The sequence below is a fragment of the Budorcas taxicolor genome, chromosome 22 (genome assembly GCF_023091745.1).
Source record: "Budorcas taxicolor isolate Tak-1 chromosome 22, Takin1.1, whole genome shotgun sequence".
Lineage (NCBI taxonomy): Eukaryota > Metazoa > Chordata > Mammalia > Artiodactyla > Bovidae > Budorcas > Budorcas taxicolor.
The window spans coordinates 57,338,571-57,345,273 of record NC_068931.1 but is presented as its reverse complement, the minus strand read 5'-3'; positions in this window follow the sequence as shown (position 1 = coordinate 57,345,273).

Genomic DNA, 6,703 nt, shown 5'->3' with positions numbered 1-6,703 from the left:
GAACAACCAATGAGTCAATGCCAATGATGTGATATACACACAGAAAACTTCAAAGACTCCACCCACAAAACTGTAAAAACTAATAAACAAAAAATAGTTAAGTTGCAGGATACAGTGTCAATACAGCCGACTCTTGAACAGCAAAGGTTTGCACTGAATGAATCCACTTATATGTGACTTTTTTTCAAAAAATACACCATAGTACCATACGGTCTTGACAGCTGAATCTGTAAATGCAGAGGGCCAGCTGTAAAGTTAACAGATTTTTGACGGTGTGTGTGTGTCGGAGCCGGGGCGGTACTGGGGGATGTCGGTGCCCAACCCGAGTGGTATTCAAGAATCTGCTGCTACTGCTCGGCCACGCCTGACTCTTTCTGACCCCATGCACTGCAGCCTGCCAGTGTTCACTTCCTCCACATCCTTGCCAACATCTGTTATTTGTTGTCTTTTCAACAACGGCCATTCCAACAAGTGGGAGGTGGTATCTCACGGTGGCTGTGATTTACATTTTCCTGATAATTAGTGATGTGAAGTATCTTTTCATGTACCTGTTGGCTATGTGTGTCTCTTTTGGAAAAATGTCTATTTTTTAATTGTTTTTTGGGGTTTTTTCCTGTTGAATTGTAGGTATTCTTTATATACCTTGTATATTAACCCCATATAGAAAATGACTGGCAAGTATTCTCTCCCATTCAGTGCTGTCTTTTGCTGTTCAGGAGCTTTTTAATTTGACATAGTCCCACTTGTTTGCTTTTGCTTTTATTGCCTTTGTTTTTGATGTCAAATCCAAAAAAAAAAAAATGATCACCAAGACTGATATCAAAGAACTTACCACTTACATGTTCTTCTAGGAGTTTTATGGTTTCAGGTCTTATATTCAAATAGTTTGGTTCACTTTGAGTTAATTTCTCTGTATGATGTTAGATAGTGGCCGCAGCAGCCTACCCTAACTGACGTAAAATTAACCATCACGCTGGAAATGAGCAGTGAGCTAGCCCATCAGCAGTGTCCATCAGAGGCATCATCACTTTTTCATATTTATATGCAGAGAAGACATTTAAGCTGATCACCAAATGAGCACGTATAACCCTGAAATCTATGGTAGTTTTACCATTGTTTTTGTTTTGTATAAAAAGAAAATCCGTTTTTCTGGTATTTTTTCAGTTGATGTGAAATTCATGTCACTTAAAAGGAACCATTCTAAAGTGTGCAACTCAGGCATTTAGGACATTAGCTCACAGTGCTGTGTAACCACGACATAGATCAAGTTCCACAACATTTTCATTACAACAGACGAAAACCTCATACCCATTGTGCTGGTTAATTTTATGCGTCAACTTGGGTTGACAGATGGCAGAAGGAAGATTAGATTACTGACATGGCTGAACTGCTGACTGACTACCGACCTCCAGACTGCTTCTGTATGAGAACAATAAATCCTTCCTTGTTTAAGCTGTGTTAGGGTTTCTGCTACTTGTGGCTGAAAGCACTTCTAAACAACACAAAGCAAAAAATAACAGCAAATACACAAAAAGGAAGAAGTTTAAAGGAGGGAAAACAGTCTGAATACGACTAGATTAAAAAAATAAATTAGATGCATAATAATTGTGGGAAAGGAAATAAATCTACAATTGTTGAAGGTGATAAAGGTTGTATTTTTGGAAAGCACAGGAAGGTCAACTAAACAAAGTATGACAGTAAAATTCAACAAGATAGTGGGAACGAAACAAACGTAAGGATAACTTTCATTCATCAGCAACAACAAACAGAAGATACAATGGGGAAAAGAGTACTGCTGACCTTTGAACAAGGCAGGGGTTGGAGAGGCTGGCCCCTGTACAGCTGAAAATCCGCATAAAACTTGACAGTTGGGTCTCCGTATCTGTAGTTCCACATCCATGGGTTTAACCAACCATGGACCATGCAGTACTGACTGCAATATTAACTTAAAAAAACAATCTTATCTAAAAAGCGGGCCTCTGCGGCTCCAGTCTGTGCTGTCCAAGGCCGGTGTTTGCTGCTACCGTTGTTCAGTCGTGTCCAGCTCTTTGCAACCCCATGACTGTGGCCTACCAGGCTTCTCCGTCCACGGGACTTCCGAGGCAAGAATATGAGAGTGGGTGGCCATTGCCTTCTCCACAACTATGTTTACAACTTCAAAAAAAAAAAAAAAGGATAAAATACTGAGGAATAAAGTTGACAATTAAGACCTATATGAACAAAGCTTTAAAACAGTAGTGAATTCAGAAGAATAGTTAAGCAAATGAAAGCCATGCTGTGTTCTTAGATAAGTTATAACACCGTAAAGAGTGGAGTCTTCCTAGTATATAAAAGGCATACGATCTCTATAAAAATGCCAGTAATTTTCTTTAATAGACAGACTCAAGTTCACATGAAAATTATTACAATAAAAGCCAGGAAACGAAAAGAGAAAGCAATGTGGAGAGACTACCCCTACCATATATTAGATCACAGTATAATTTAAAAAGCAATGTAAACAGTGTGATTCTGATGCATGATTATACGTTCTATGGAACAGTTTAGAAGGTCCAGAAAAAGCTCCAAACATTCGTGGAAATTTACTACACATAAAGGTGAGATCAAAGGTCACTGGGAGGCAGACAGGCTTTTTAATTAACAGTACTGGCACAACAGGAAAACAAACTGAATACCTTACACTACAGTAGAATAAATTTCAAGTAAATAAAAGATTTAAATGCAAAAACGGTCATAAAACCACTAGAAGAAAAACATGAGAAAATTCAAACATAGACTGAGTAGAGAACGGCTTTCTACTTAAGACTAGGGAATTCCCCGGTGGCCCAGCGGGTAGGACTCTGCACATTCACTGAGGACCCAGTTTCAATTCCAGGTCGGGGAACTAAGATCCCACAAGGCCCCTGGCACATCCAGAACAAAAAAGACTAAAAGTCCAAAGCCTCAAAAGAAAGACTCAGACTAGTAAGTTCAAATATAAAAACGTAAAAGCCTTCCTTATTTAAAAAAAGTACAAGAAGATAAATGGTTAAGTGGATAAAAATATATTTGCAACTCACGTCAAAAAGCTAATTATCCTAAAAAAACAAAGACTTCCTTGGATCTGAAAGACTCCAACAATCCAACAGGAAAAAAAGAAAATATGGGCAAAGCACACAAAGAAATCACAGCAAAAGAAATACAAATGGCTTTTACACACACACAAAAAGATGTTTAACCTTATCCGTAATAAGAAAAATCCAAATCAAAATGATTTTAGTAGACCACCTTCACCTATCAACTTGGCAAGAAAGAAAAAGGTTGGCAATGCAATATTGATACTATGGCAAACAAACCCCCTATTTTATTACTGGTAGGAATATAAATTGATAAAACTCTTAGCAACTTAATCATGTCTATTAAAACTTCAAATGTACATACATTGTGACCTAGCAATCACATTTCTCGAATTTATCCTGCAGCTAAATTTTTCCCACAGGGGAAATGACATGTACAATTACTGTACAGCAGCACTGTTTGTAAAAAACACTGGCAGTGAACTAGAACTCCATCACAGGGGACTGGTTAAATGAAGCAAAGTACGTGCTGACGGTAGAACACCATGAAACTACAGTAGAGACTACCAGACAAAAAGATAGCCACGATTCACTGTTTCGTGAGAAGAGCAGCTACAGAACTGTGTGTGGTGGCTACCTTTTATATACAAAACAACAGAGGAGAAGGAAATGAAATTGATCTACAGATTCACACACTCCCAATCAAAATTTCATAGGTTTCTTTATGGTAAGAACTGACAAACTGATTCTAAAATTCAAGTGGAAATGCCAAGGACCTAAGATAGCCAAAACGAGAAAGAAAAATAAAGTCAGAGAAGCTAGTATCACTTGATTTCAAGAATTATTATAAAGCTATATTCATGCGAAGATGGGCACAGTAAAGGACATAAATGGCAAGGACCTAATAGAAGCAGAAGAGACAAGAATACACAGAACCACACTAAACAAGTCTCAATGCCCCAGATAACCGCAAGGTGTGCTCACCCACCGAGGGCCAGACGTCCTGCGGTGTGAGGTGGGCCTCAGGCAGCATCACAACGAACAAAGCCGGAGTGTGTGGAAAATCCTAAAAGATGATGCTGTTAAAGTGCTGCACTCATAGTCAAAGTCTTAGTTCTTAGTCGTGTCTGACTCCTTGTGACCCCATGGACCGTAGCCCACCAGGCTTCTCTGTCCACGGGGTTCTCCAGGCCAGAATACTGCAGTGGGTTGCATTTCCTTCTACAGGGGATCTTCCCAACAGAGGGATCAGAACCAGGTTTCCTGCCCTACAGGTGGATTCTTTACCATCTGAGCCACCAGGGAAGCCCCAGCAAATTTGTAAACCTCAGCAGTGACCACAGGACTTTGCTGACAAAGGTCTGTCTAGTCAAAACTATGGCTTTTCCAGTAGTCATGTATGGATGTGAGAGTTGGACTATAAAGAAGGCTCAGCACCAAAGAATTGATGCTTTCAAATTGAGATGCTGAAGAAGACTCTTGAGAGTCTCTTGAACAGCATAGGGATCAAGCCAGTCCATCCTAAAGGAAATCAACCCTGAATATTCATTGGAAGGACTGATGCTGAAGCTCCAATACTTTGGCCACCTGACTCGAAGAGCCGACTCATTGGAAAAGACCCTGATGCTGGGAAAGACTGAGGGCAAGAGGAGATGGGGGTGACAGAGAACTAGATGGTTGCGTGGCATCATCAACTCTATGAACAGAGTTTGAGCAAGCTCCAGGAGACGGTGAAGGGCAGGGAAGCCTAGTGTGCTGCAGTCCACGGGGTTGCAAAGAATCAGACATGACTGAGTTAAGTGAACAACAACTCCAAAAATTAAATAACAATGACAACAGAAGAAATTATATTTAAACCAAAAAAGGATAGCTTGAGTTGGTATTTTTTCCTACTTAAGTCACAAATCCTCTCAAAAGATTTCCCTAGCCCACATGTTCCTCCCTAGACCAGCAGCCCTCCAAGGTTTACTGTGCCCGCTTGGGTGCCTGGGAATCCCAAGCCAGGTGGTTTCCCGTTCATGGTTACTGACTGAGAGCCGTGTTCTATCAGGCCATTCACACACACGTGTTTTCTCTGACCTCAGAAGAGTCTAACATCTTAAGAAAAAGGAAAGTGAAAGTGAAATTGCTCACTTGCGTCTGACTCTCTGCGACCCCATGGACCGTAGCCCACCAGGCTCCTCTATGCATAGAATTTTCCAGGCAAGAGTACTGGAGTGGGTTGCCCTTTCCTTCTCCAGGGGATCTTCCCAACCCAGGGATCAAACCCAGGTCTCCTGCATTGCAGGCAGACGCTTTACCATCTGAGCCCCCAAGGAAGCCCCCAAGGTCATGTCAAATAAATGGTAGCATCAATAAAAGTTGAGAGGATGTTCTGTATTCAAAGACCAGTACAGATTCATCATCCAATCAATTATCAGCTAAGATAAGCTCATTAGTAGGATGCATAGGAAGAAATAACTCTCAAAGTTCTTAAATTATCAGAAATTTGGCTTTGGGAATTCCCTGGCAGTCCAGTGGTTAGGACTCTTCGCTCTCTCTGCTGAAGGCCTGGGTTAGATCCCTGGTTGGGGAATTAACTTTCTATAAGCTGAACAGTGGGTCATAAAAAAGAGAAAGAAGAGAAAGAAAAAAAATGGTCTCAAAACTTTTTTGGGAGCCATATGGCTTGCGGGATCTTAACTCCCCAACCAGAGATCAAACTTACATCCCTCGAAATCGAAGTAAGGAGTTCTAATCACTGGACTGCCAGGGAATTCCCCAGCCTCAAAAGTTGAATCAAACTATAATGAAAGTGTTTACAATAAATATAAGAGGAAGGGAAATTCTGACAGAAATCTAAACTTCCCAACCAAGTATGGTGGTGAAAAGGCCAGGGTGCTCTTGCCAGATTCAGGCTCTATGTCACTCACTCCAGAATAACCTATGATCTCAATGTCCTACATTCTCAAGGTGTTGTCACAAGCCCTGGAATGCTTCTGTTTCTTCCCACCGGGGATTAAAGATACTAGATCTGAACTGTAAAGCCAAGGAGGGAGGGCCCCACTAGGAGTTGGATCAGGAATCAATTCTTCCAAGTGATAAGAATCAAACTTTAGGCTAGAGGTCAATTTGCCAAATGGGACTCTTCTTGCAGGTTCATTACAAAACCAGTACGGAGCCAAGCTGCTTACGGAGTAAGCTAGTCTATGGAAATCCTATAGGAGGCTTCTAGTAATCATTCACTTTCAAATTCTCACCTACCCTCCGCTTATCTTGCGAAACCAACATAAAGTGTAGGCTTCTTGAAGAGTTTAATAGAGGTAACACTAAAGACTATTTCTAAAAATAGAGCTATGGCTCAAGTTTTTTAAAACTTGCATCAGGATTTCATCATTGTAAACATCTTGAGTAAATACTGGGGGCTTCCTCCAAGGTTCAGCAGGTAAAGAATCAGCTTGCAACACAGGAGACTCGGGTTCAATCCCTGGATTGGGAAGATCCCCTGGAGGAGGGCATGGCAACTCCCATCAGCACTCTTGCCAGGAAAATCCCATGGACAGAGGAGCCTGACGGGCTACAGTCCATGGGGGCGCAAAGAGCTGGACACAACTGAATGACTGAGGTAAATATGGACCCAGAAGAGCTCTTTTCAATTTACTGGGTTTGTC